General features: G+C 37.5%; 1 protein-coding gene across 2 annotated transcripts in view; it reads left to right on the forward strand.

Annotated features, from left to right (window-relative positions):
- Positions 1 to 4,771: 4,771 nt before the first annotated feature.
- The window catches only part of LOC146607911 (T-cell surface glycoprotein CD4-like), a 33,214-nt gene continuing 25,980 nt past the window's right edge, over positions 4,772 to 12,005 (forward strand). For both annotated transcript variants that reach the window (XM_085347431.1, XM_085347433.1), the window contains exon 1: positions 4,772 to 4,937. The gene's annotated coding sequence lies outside the window, so the exon portion shown is untranslated. The remainder of the gene's footprint in view (positions 4,938 to 12,005) is intronic.

The raw sequence follows: 12,005 nt of genomic DNA on the forward strand, positions 1-12,005 counted from the left end.
ACATTATGGTCTAACAATAAAACAGCTTGTCAGCGTTCAGTTTTTTTGCAACAGCACAGCAGTAACCATTTAACACTTGCCACTGTCAACATTTATTTTACCAGTGTTTGGGCAAAAAACTTCAGATGGAAACATTTTAACATGGAAACAATTGTTCGTCTTTAAAAGTCCACAAAATATACATTCATCCTGCATTCCCAACTTGGATGATCTGATATCCTCGTGTTGGTGTTGTTCCCAGACCATCATGAAAATGTTGTCACATTGTTGTGACGTTATTCTTTTGCGCGCCAAGCCATTCGTGCATTTATGAAATTCCAATGTTGCAAGGACAATATCAATTCTGCTTACTGTTTATTAAAGGGTTACGGTTAGGGTTAGGGTCAGTTGATCGACGGACAGAGGCGGTTTCACGCAGCTTAAGTACAGTTTTTTGTTTTACGCCGGTTTTTCCCGAAGTCGCAAAAGTATGACGTCACAACATTCTGATTGGTCACTTGCAATGTTGATCCTGGAACAACATTTAGTATGATGATCTGGGAACAACACCAACACGAGGATATCAGATCAACCTCCTAACTTACCCTTATTTTTAGTATGTATTGCAATTACCTTTACAATGCACACAATGTAACACAAACTGAATATGAACATATTTCCACCTCATAACAATATGCCTTGAACGCTAATATACACACCACCCTTCAACATTTCTGGTGCAGTATCATCTCTCAATTAAATCCTTTAAATCTCAATACTTTTGATTGTCTCTTACTAGCCCCCCACAACAGTAAAATCTCTCAAATTGTAGTAGTTTACAAACTTTTCAAAATGTTCTAAATTTCTCTTAAATGTAATTTTCCCGTTATCTGTCATTTACAAATTACCATTTTATTCCCATTCAGCCTCCAAAAAACTTCTGTCCATCTGACAGAACATTCATCATCCAAATTAAAGGTTGGCTTATTCATTCAGTGTATTCTTGAGCAACTGTACCTTGGTCAAGAGTCTGCTGACATACAGATGAAGGAAGAGCTTCTGAAGTACTTCAAAGAAAGCTTTCAGTCTTGAGGTTAACTGAGATTCAGTGCATATATCCCACCCATTAAGAGTGCACATGCAGAGGCCAGGTCTTCCAGGTCATGCAGGACACACTAGATGGTTATACCCACATCGGCTGGAGGAGTGCTGGCATCAGCTCTTTCGATGGTAAAGATAGCAAGGGTAATTTGTTCCAGCTCCCTCTGAACAGCTGTAGCTTAGACACAAAAACATAGAAAAATGGCATCCAGTTTTAAAAAAAGAAAGAAAAAGGGCCAAAGCTACCCTTTAATGACGTAAACACAATATTAGGAACATGCACCCCAGTGTGCCACTATTTCAGACTACAGATTCAACGATAAATATAAATAGTTTGGGTATACAAGAAGATTTCCCAAAACATTTAAACAGGTTCCATGCAAATTACAACAACAACAACATGCAACAACATTAGTTATTCAAAATTTGGTTTAATACAGATAAAAAACTAAACTAAAATTACCAACCAATTATTCTTTGAAGAGGATGCTTGGGTCTTCATTCAGGTAAAAAGGTAGTGCCCTGAGGACACACTCCCTCCCCTTTTCAATACTTTCCTTCTGTAGAGAGTGGCAGAGATACAGGAAGAGAAAACAGATATACTTTAGGATGACAGAAACTCACATTATACGCAAAATGAATGACATATCCACTGCACAGATAGACATGTACACAAGACCAACTAATCATCACATGGACATGAATAGTTAACCTGTTGGGCAGGGTTTCCACCACATTATATGTGTCCATAATGGAGGTAAAGACAAACTAATACATCATCTTTTTTGCATTCAAAACATAACATAAAAACATTCACTTCTGGTTTAACCTAAATCAAGGGATCAGATTTTACATATGTTTAGGTAATTTAAATTTTCCAACGTTTTGAGTACCAAACTTTGTCTTGCTTAATATAAATGTAAGTGCACTGTGCAGCTACCATACACTAGCTGTTTAAATTTGAAAATGATCTTATTAGCCATAATATTTTGCTACCAACAGAATAACGCACCTGTGTGGCTGGGGCCAAAGTTTGTCTAATTTTCTTCCCTGCAACGCCTCCTTTTTTCTTGAAGACTTTTATGAGCTGGTCAGTGTATTGGTCAAGTTGTGTAAAAAGCCTTGGAACATGTGCAGCAGTAGTAATCCTCACATATTCTGCTTCCACCTGAAAATATGTCAACAAACACAACATACTGTACTGTAAATATACATACTATATGTACACATATACAAACTAAAACTAATGTAGTAAGACCTCATTAAAGCTATAATTTTAACACAAACATTTACACAAAATGCTAATGGAGCCATTACAGTTTTTATTGTTATTTATCAAGTTCCAAAAAATATTGATCACAGCTGATCTGAAAAGAATTTCATGCCTCAGGCCCTTGAACTGCAACCTTTACCATGGTTCAGATGTGGAGAAGAAATAACAGGGGCATGGGATGGGTCACAAAAGAAAACTTAACTTATAAAACAGTTTTGTTTTTAAAAGTATAACAGTTCACATACCACATACAAGCTCAGCAATACCACATACACCACATCAGTATAGGAGGGAGCAGGTAAAGGCAGGATCTGAGATTTATAAAGTAAAACAAGAAATTCATTACTTAATTTCAAGAAGCAAATTATTGTTTGAATTACAACTAAATAAAATACTACTCAGAAGAAAAGCAAGAGATTGACACTGCCATGTGCTAACTTTCTATAGAAGCAATTATCACCAGGTCTGTCGACCTCCATTGTCTGTCCACTCATATGTCTTGAATAATTTTATTAAAAAAATTAAGTGTGTACTTTCACAAACTGTAATTTATAACTACATTGATATGTATAACTCCGCTAGGAAACATGCTGTATTTACAGACCATTTTTACATAATACAGATTACTGATAGAGCAGAACAATGGTGTCACAGTGGCTTTCGCCCTTGACTTTTTGGATTTTAAATGTCACTTTATGCTATCCTTGCTATCCTATTCGATATTTCCGACTCTCGGATTACAGAAAAGGAATCCCAAGAAAGCAAATGGAAAAATAACCCCTTGAAAGAATAACCCCATGAACCCCTGTAGCTAATCCCTTAATAAAACAAAAAACAATAAAAATGTTTCTTACACAGTCCACAAAATAAGCATGTCCAGGACCCAGTAAAACTAATGTAAAACAAGCGCACGCAAACGATATAACATGTCTTGTAAGACAAACGCAAAATATAACCATGCTGGACATATAGATACTACACAACATAGTCAAAGAAAAAAAGTGGTCTTACCTCTCAAAGAAACAGTAGCTTGGCGCCAAAACAGCCTTTTTCAGTTAAATTTGAAGTCTTGCGCATGAGCAGGCACAAGCCGTGAAACCTTCTTGTTCTGCGCGGTTTCATTACAACTGTTTTTGCATTACTGCCACCTTGTGGATATACAAGGTATATCGATCCTAATTGACTTAACTTAAATGTTATGCGATCAAGTAACACATTAGTATTATGTACGTTGAATAATAGACACAATTACGTAGACTTGATTAGAAAAACATATGTTAACTTAACAAAAACATATATTTTAAGTAAAATGAAAATAAATAATTAATATACACTGAACAATCCACCTCATTCATTTTTTTGAGTGTAGAATGTGAACCTAATAAAGTGTGAGTGTACATTCACTGGAAATTGTGAGGTTTTAACCACTGTCAGGGCCAGTGCCACTGAAAGACTTCAAAGAAAGAGATTGGATGGAGCTAGTTTATCACCATGTTATATGACAGTAATGTCCTTCACTCTTGAAGGCTATTTAACTCTCTGAGATCTCACGCTCTCACCGCAGTGAATTCTTACAATGAAAGGTCATATTATAGAGAATATGAAAATTGGGTTTCTGCAGTTAGAATTATACTTTTACTGAATTTCTTTTGTCCCTTGATCTCCAAAATGCAGGAGAGCATGGAGTCAGGGTGATGGGTTTAGAGTACAAAGGTCATCACTGATGTTGGCTCAGACCTCACAGGGATAAATCCAGGGCACCCACCCTGTGTTTCTCAGTTGTCACTGACCTTCCATGGTCTCTGGTGTCTGCTTTGCTGCCAGCTGCTTCCTCTGTAGTGATGGCTGTACATGCTGGGATTTTTTGTCCAGCTCAGCAGCTATATTGATCCACCATATAAGACCTAGAAGAAATGAAGGCCACTGTTTTTTTCTTGCCATTTATGTTGTTCGTCATGTATTACTTTGGGTTATTTCATGTTTTAATGCTCTGAATACGACTGGAGGAAAAGCACAAACACGAAGACAACACACAGCTGCTGTTTCACTCAGAGGATGGATTAGTTGAAAATAAAGGACCTTTTTTATATTTTGGGGTGTTGTATGGAAGGCTTTTAGATGCATAAGAATGATTTAAATGTTAATATGATCAGTTTAATGATGTTGAACTCTTTAGACGGGAAATGCGCTTCTCTTCTCAGACATGAGCATTCTGGTTCTCTGTGAAGACCGTTTGTAGTTGCTCTGTTTGTCCGGTAGATGAAGACAAAAATTCAGCTTTAAATTCGTGTTGTCCATGAATAAATGACAAGCGCGATTGAATATTTAAATATTTATTCTTTCCGGTGTCACTGGAGGCTGGACGAGTCACTCCCACCACTCCTCCTCCGCTCTCTGCTGTCACAAAGTTTCATTCTTCAGAGCGCCGCCTTGTCAGCAGAAGCACTCTCTGTAAAAATGAGGATCTGTCAGACGTCAGTGGGGCAGATGTCACGTGTGGAGAAGACAGTGGGGCAACGCTTTATTCTTGTGTTGAGGTGACAGGGTCCGCGGGAGTCCTCAGGTCCAGCTCCAGGCTCTCAAGGTGAGCTTCACATTTCACAATAGGCTATCCTCATCGGGAACGACCCAGATCCTACACTGACATGATGTGTCGTTTTTATTTCACGGTTTGCGCAATAATCGGTCTAGCTGACAGACATCGAAAACTATTCATACACCCTTAATAAACTGTCCGTGTTCCCTTTAAAATGTAGAGCAGATTTATTAATAACAATGAGTTCCAGCTCAGTATACTTAGTGTGGGGTAGGAGTTGGCAGGAGAGCGCAAAGCATGCTTAAATTGTGCAAGTTTGGAAGATATCGCAGCCAATTCTTATTGCATCAGCCCCGTCCCCCAGATTTCATTTCACCCTTTCGCTCAACTCTGTTCTCATTAAGCCAAGCCCCAAAAGTAAAACTGCAGCGCTAATGACATTTGGTGAAACCGGCAACAACTGGTCACAGTTTCTGCTGCTGATGTCATGGACAAAATCAGCAAGTCTGTCACTTCGGGCGAAAATGACTTGGAGGTTTGTTTGTTTTTTTATACCTGGAAAATCAAAGACGACATGGTTCATACTTATTATAATTGTGTTGGAAACTGTGAAACGGACCTGTTTTCATGTTTCAGTCTGAGAGTCATAAGCACTGTTCACTCTATTTTTTTATGTGTCTGAGCGAACGCACAAACTCTCTGAGCGTCTCTTGTAGTGATGGGATTTCCGGATCTTTTTAGAGAGCTGGCTCTTGCGGCTCCGACCGACTCTTCAGGTTGTTTTTTGCTTTAATTAATTTATTATTAACAATAATATGACATTATGCACAAAAGGAATTACTAATGTATAAAAAAAGTGGTTTTATTGATATGTTTATATATAAATATATACAGTGGCCCCTAGAGACAAAGCATGTACAAACTCCAAAGCATGTACAAACTCCAAAACACATTTCTAGCGTTAACTGAACTTCAAAACAGAGCTACCTAGATCACTTAAATTACACAATTGAAAGCATATATGTATTGTTTGTGTATTTATACACAAGCACCATATATATTCAAATAATTTAAAAAAAATGTTCATTTACCTGTTAATACACCATACACAAGCCAGCAAGTCGTTGGTACTTGCTGGCTTGTGTAGCCTCTACACTGTTAGAAAAAGCATCTTGAAAAAATGGTAATATTCCGGCAGCTGAAGCCAAAATACGACCGTATAATTACAGAAAATAACTCCCGCATAAAAATACGGTTATTTCCAGTAATGAAAATACAATTAGTTGCGCTAATTTGACATGGGATCCTGCCTTTTTCAAGTGCCGCTAAACATTAAATTAGGAACATGTTAATGTCATTAAACAATGAAATCATCTGTAAATAGGAAAAAAAAAACATCTTAAAAAAACGGTAATATTCCGGCAGCTGGGGCGCCAAAATACGACCGCAAAATAACAGAAAATAACTGTCCTATAAAAATACAGTTATTTTCAGTAATGAAAATAGAGTTTGTTGCTCTAATTTGACATGGGATTCTGTCTTTTCCAAATGCTTTTAGACATTAAATTAGGAACATTTTAACGTGATCAAACAATGAAATTACCTATAAACCAGGTCACTGAATGTGGAAATATGAATCATAATACGTAAATGTACAGAAATATACAGTTAACAGTTGGTTTAAATAATAATTGATTGCATGCCCTGGGACAGAGGCGAGGCTGCCATATCGCACCATCGGCCATCACTAGTAGGCGGTAGGTGAAGAGTCTTGACCACGGACACAGCGACGGAGAGTGTCTGAGCCGGGGCTCGGACCGACAACCTTCTGATCACAAGGCGAACTGCCAACTCTTGAGCCACGATCGCTCTAACTAGTGACGATAATAATACTTATGTGATGTAACACAAGCTTATAGGGATCATGTTATATACTTTTCCATAGCATTACATTTGAATTCAACAGTTCAATCTTTCAAATAACGGACAGATATTTGTGAAATCATGATACATTTGTGAATGTATTTTTACAATCTAAATATGCATATGTACAAAAAAATTTATTTAAAAAACAAGTAAATTGTGTTTTATTACATTTACAGTGATGTTATGTTATTTTACATTTGACGTGTCAGATCACAGTCTACTTATGTAAATGTAATGATATTCTAGAAAAACAGTACACAACTGTAAAATACACTGTAAAATAATTTGACATTTCTATTTTTTGGAACAGTGCAGGTAACAAAAGCTCAATGCTGGGCCTAGCATTCTGGAGCACTTCTGTTGTGTTTTCTTCGTGTATTTGGAGTTTTTACGTGCTTCTGAGTTTTTATGTGTTTTGGAGTTTGTACGTGCTTCAGGGTTTGTACGTATTGTGAAGTTTGTACGTGCTTTGTCTCTAGGGGCCACCGTAAATATACTTTTATTTATTCACTCCACATAAAATGTAATAAATAAATCATATAAAACGAAAACCAACTAGTCACAGTTCAACTTTTAACTATTTAAATTTTCAGCTTTTTTTTTTAAATGAAACAACACAAAATGCTGCAAACCACAACACAATTAAATATAAATGAAAATATGAAAACAAAAAGAAGATGCACATTCTCAGTCATATGGGCCTGCATGAATAAACTTTCTGAATCCTGTATCATCCGCAACTGAAAATAGTTGTGGACGATTACTATACCTTTCTAATGTGACGTTGTTGTCCCTGGCTCTCTTTCTCTGTCTCTCTCCCTCCTGCTTTGTTCCTGTGCTACTGCGAGTGTAACTAGCAGATGATTCCCTTCGCCAGTGGTCTGCATGGCAGTTTGTGCCAGGGAAGTTTAATCCCACAGCTTCAGAGCCCTTTGAGCAACACTCAGGGGAGGACGTTTTACCATCCTCTGTTGTCTGGCCCTTCTTCATCTCATCTCCTGACAGCTCTCTGACTCCCTTTCTACAGTTCTGAGTAAAACCCTTTCTGCTTCACCCAGGTGTCTGTCATACCATGCATGCCTCCCCTAGGAATTGAAACAAGAGCATTTCCTTTATGTTTGATTTCGTTTTCGCTTCCTGTGTGAAGTTATACAAAGTGGTCAATTCGACTGTCTGTTTCTATTCATCACTTTGCAAAAGAAAGTCTGAAGACGAGGAGGGAGAGAATAAGGGTAAATGTCTGTTGTCACTTCACATTTTTATCTCTGAGAGCTGTCAAAATGCAAAAGAGACGCAGTCAGTAAAGCAAGGACATCCTCTTTGTTTAGTTGTTTAGTTTGGGCCGTAGGTCTTTGGTTCAGACTCAGAGTGTCAAACATTGAGAGAAGAGGAGCAGGACTGATGGTTTAGCTGAAACTTTCTGCTTCATATATCAGACTAAGGGTTAGTTAGCAGCATGTTCATAGGTAGTCTGGTGTTTGAGGATTCAGTTTTGGTGTTTGTCGATGCCTGTTTTGATTTCAGAATTAATTCCTTTGGAGCATTAATGTGATTTGATTCCTGTCCTCCCTCTATCTTATTTTTCTGTTAGTGCCTCTTCATCTGGCTCTATTATTCCACTGTATGTGCTCAACGTTTTCAGGTATTTTATTTATAGCTTGTTATAAGTGCAATATGTATTCTGTGCTGCTGGAATATGTTTAGTATGTGTTTTTAAGCCTTACAAAAACCACAACATGAACTGCAAACTGTGAACTGTATTATCCCTGGATTGAACATGTATGTAATGAGCAATGTTGTTGTGCTTTAACCTGAATGGCACTGCTCACAGTGACACAGACTACCTGTAACTACCACAGGCTACACTACTAGTGTTGTAGTGTTATGCTTGAAAGTTTGATTAAACATGGGACGGCAGCCTCGTTTGGCTTGCATACGGTGAAGTCAGAGTCGAAGATTAAGAAATGAATGAAAAAAATAAAGTACGAGAATATGAGATTGTTTTTCATGGGCTCATAAGGCTGATAATGATCCACCCCATATCCATTTTTTGGAGTATGAGTTCTAACCCTCAGAGAGACGTTAGAGTAGACGGCTGCAAAAAAAATCACTTTAGGCTCTCACTGCTCTCAGCATCTATTGGACTAAAGATTCCCACATTTTAAAAGGTCTGGAGTCACATCATCGTGTTTTTGAGTGTTTTCTGGCATTATATCATGGGAAATGTCAGCAGATTTGATTACACACTCAGTATTAAAATAAATAACTAGAATTTAAGTGGGGTTTTTTTGCTGCTCGATGTACTAAGTTGTAAGAGCAACAGTGCTCCCCCTGACCCCGTCACAATCAGCTGATTTCTTTTCTTACAAAAACTTCAGCACATCTCGTGAAGCCAGTCTGACGTTTGTCTTCATACTGTGAGTACTTTCAGAGTTACAGGCCCTTTGATGACACAAGCCTGGTCCAGATTTGTCCTCACGGCAGATATCAAATCAAATCAAAAATGTATTTATAACCCATATGGAAAAGATATATATAAATCTTATAAAGTTTGTATCTGTCTTGTATGAAACTTGTATGAAAAGCATACAAGAGTGAAAACAGATATAAGATCCCTTGAAAATTTATATAATGAAACTTGTATGTTTTGTATACTTGCTAAAAAAAAATGAAAGTAATGAGAAAGTGGCCACTTTCATGAGTAAATCATATATGTTTTTACTATTTCTTTTCCATATGGGATAGCACATTTAAAAACAACAATGTCGATCAAAGCGCTTCACAAATTAGGAAATAAATAAAATAAGACACATTTACCAAACAGGAACACAAGACAAGACAATCTTAGAAGCCACAAAATGATAGTCAAACTGTCTTAAGTCAGAGCCAGGGAAAAAAGATGAGTCTTTAAGCGAGATTTAAAAGACTGAATAGACTCAGAAGTGTGAATGGCAGTAGGGAGATTGTTCCACAGTTTAGGTGCTGCAATAGCAAAGGCACGATCACCTCTGGTTTTCAGTTTAGACTTAGGTTGCATTCAGAGCATCTAGTTTGAAGATCTTAGTGCTTTTTTAGGATTATACAAATGCAGAAGTTCTGTTAAATAGCTAGGCATGTTATTGTTAAAGATTTTATGAGTAAAAGAATTTTAAAATCAATGCGAAATTTCACAGGAAGCCAGTGTAAGTTAGCTAAAACCGGAGTCATATGATCATGCATTCTAACACCTGATAAAAGGCGTGAAGCAGCGTTCTGTACTAATTGCAAACGGTAGAGAGAGGAGTGAGGGAGGCCTAAATAAAGAGAGTTACAATAGTCCAGTCTAGAGGTAATGAATGCATGCAATCTGCTTTTCAAGGTCCTTGGGGGAAAGAAAAGGTTTAGCTTTAGAAATTTGACATAGCTGATAGAAGCTGGATTTAACCACAGTAGAAACTTGTTTCTCTAATTTGAAGGAGCTATCCAAGAGTACCCCAAGGTCTCTTACAATGTGGGAGAGGTAGCTAGCAAGGGGGCTAAGGGTCTCAGTTTCAGATATCCATATGAAAATTTAGGGGCGAAAAACATTTCTTTAAAACTGTACCCAAATCTCTTTTACACTCTCTCCAAGTTTGATTGATTGATTGGTAATTTCTTTCAAACATGTAAACAATATACAGGTAAATTTAGAAAAGAAAATAAGAGAAAAAAATACTATACTAAAAAAATCAATACATTTCAATATACCTGCCGTTCTGATTAACTTACATGTCGAAAGGGAGTGTGAAGAAGTAAACACTTATTTAATTCCGCCCCTTTGCCATAAATTATCAGCTAATATTTAGTCAGCTTCCTTACTGATATAATTTGTAATAAAAAAAAGTGAACAGATTTCTGATATACTATAGACTATAATATCACATCATGAATTTTATTTTTTTTAAATAGAGACATTCACTTAATTTCAATATTCTCCATGCCTTTATAGTTCGGGAAGATCATATTTTTATAACCCTTTTTGAACTGTTTTATGTTTGGACATTGCTTTAATTCCATATTCAGACTGTTCCACAGTTTCACTCCATGAACAGAAACATACTCTGAATATTACCTGGCAGTTCTTTATTTTTTGCTTTGAATAGAATTTGTGCTGTTTGGAATTTCACTAGATCGTCAATTTTCAATATTTCAGACTGCAAAGATACTGAGTTGGTATGTTACCTTTCACAAAGTAAAGGTTGCTTTTTGCTTTCTTTTGCTTTGCTCGGACTTGTTTGGAATAGCTATTTATCCCCTATGATGAAATGAGTCATGGCAGTTTACCCACAATGCATTCTTGGGATATTTTTCAGTAGGATGTGGTATGACTCACCCAATTGAAGTTAAAAACCCCTTTATAGTATCTGAAAACTGTAAGAGCAGCAAAAACACAGCAATTATCTGATAACGCGTCCAACAACTCTCCTGCAGATCCTGCATTTTCTTTGGGATTATTAATTAAATTGTGTCGTAGAGTCTAAAGCAGTGTTTGAAAACTTATGGTCATTTTTGTATGACAGGATCGTCGGTATCAGGTCTCATCTGTTCTCACACCAGCTTCTGTTGCTTTCGGCCACTTTGGTCTCATTCTGTCTCGACATCCTGCAGAGTTAAAAATGAAAAATGATCACGTATGTGACAGCTACTGTATGCAAGTGAGATCGACTGTAAGATCGGAGAGAGAATCCGCAAATGAAGCTAAGTTTGAAAAATGACAGGACTCCGCACGCACACACACATTAAAATATATATATATATATTTTTTAAAGTTGCCTCAACAAAAGGGCAGGCAGGAATTAGCCCCTCTAGCTCCCCCCCCCCCCCCCCCCCCCCCGCACGTGCCTGATGTGACAATATCCTTTATATCGATATAGTCTATGTTACGTTATAATTATACTTGTGGAGCCACAAGTTTGCCTCTCTTTCGTTCACTTTTGTCTCTACGCAACGTTACTCGGCCTCGCTTCTCCTTCACTGAATACAACTCCCCCTCCCCCATAGCTTCAACTGCAGGCAGCAACCAGAAGGACACGGCAAATCTCCATTAGCGAGTTGTGGGGCTGGACGGCGTCAACGTGTTAGCGAGCTAACCGCGCTAACGAGCTAACCATGCTAATGACATGCAGCCCACAGGGGCTGCACGGCCTAAAATCCTTTCATTTTCTCAAAAGT

Source organism: Diplotaxodon limnothrissa, linkage group LG23, assembly GCF_057381915.1.
Source record: "Diplotaxodon limnothrissa isolate DT_005_m linkage group LG23, D_limnothrissa_male_GT1.1, whole genome shotgun sequence".
Lineage (NCBI taxonomy): Eukaryota > Metazoa > Chordata > Actinopteri > Cichliformes > Cichlidae > Diplotaxodon > Diplotaxodon limnothrissa.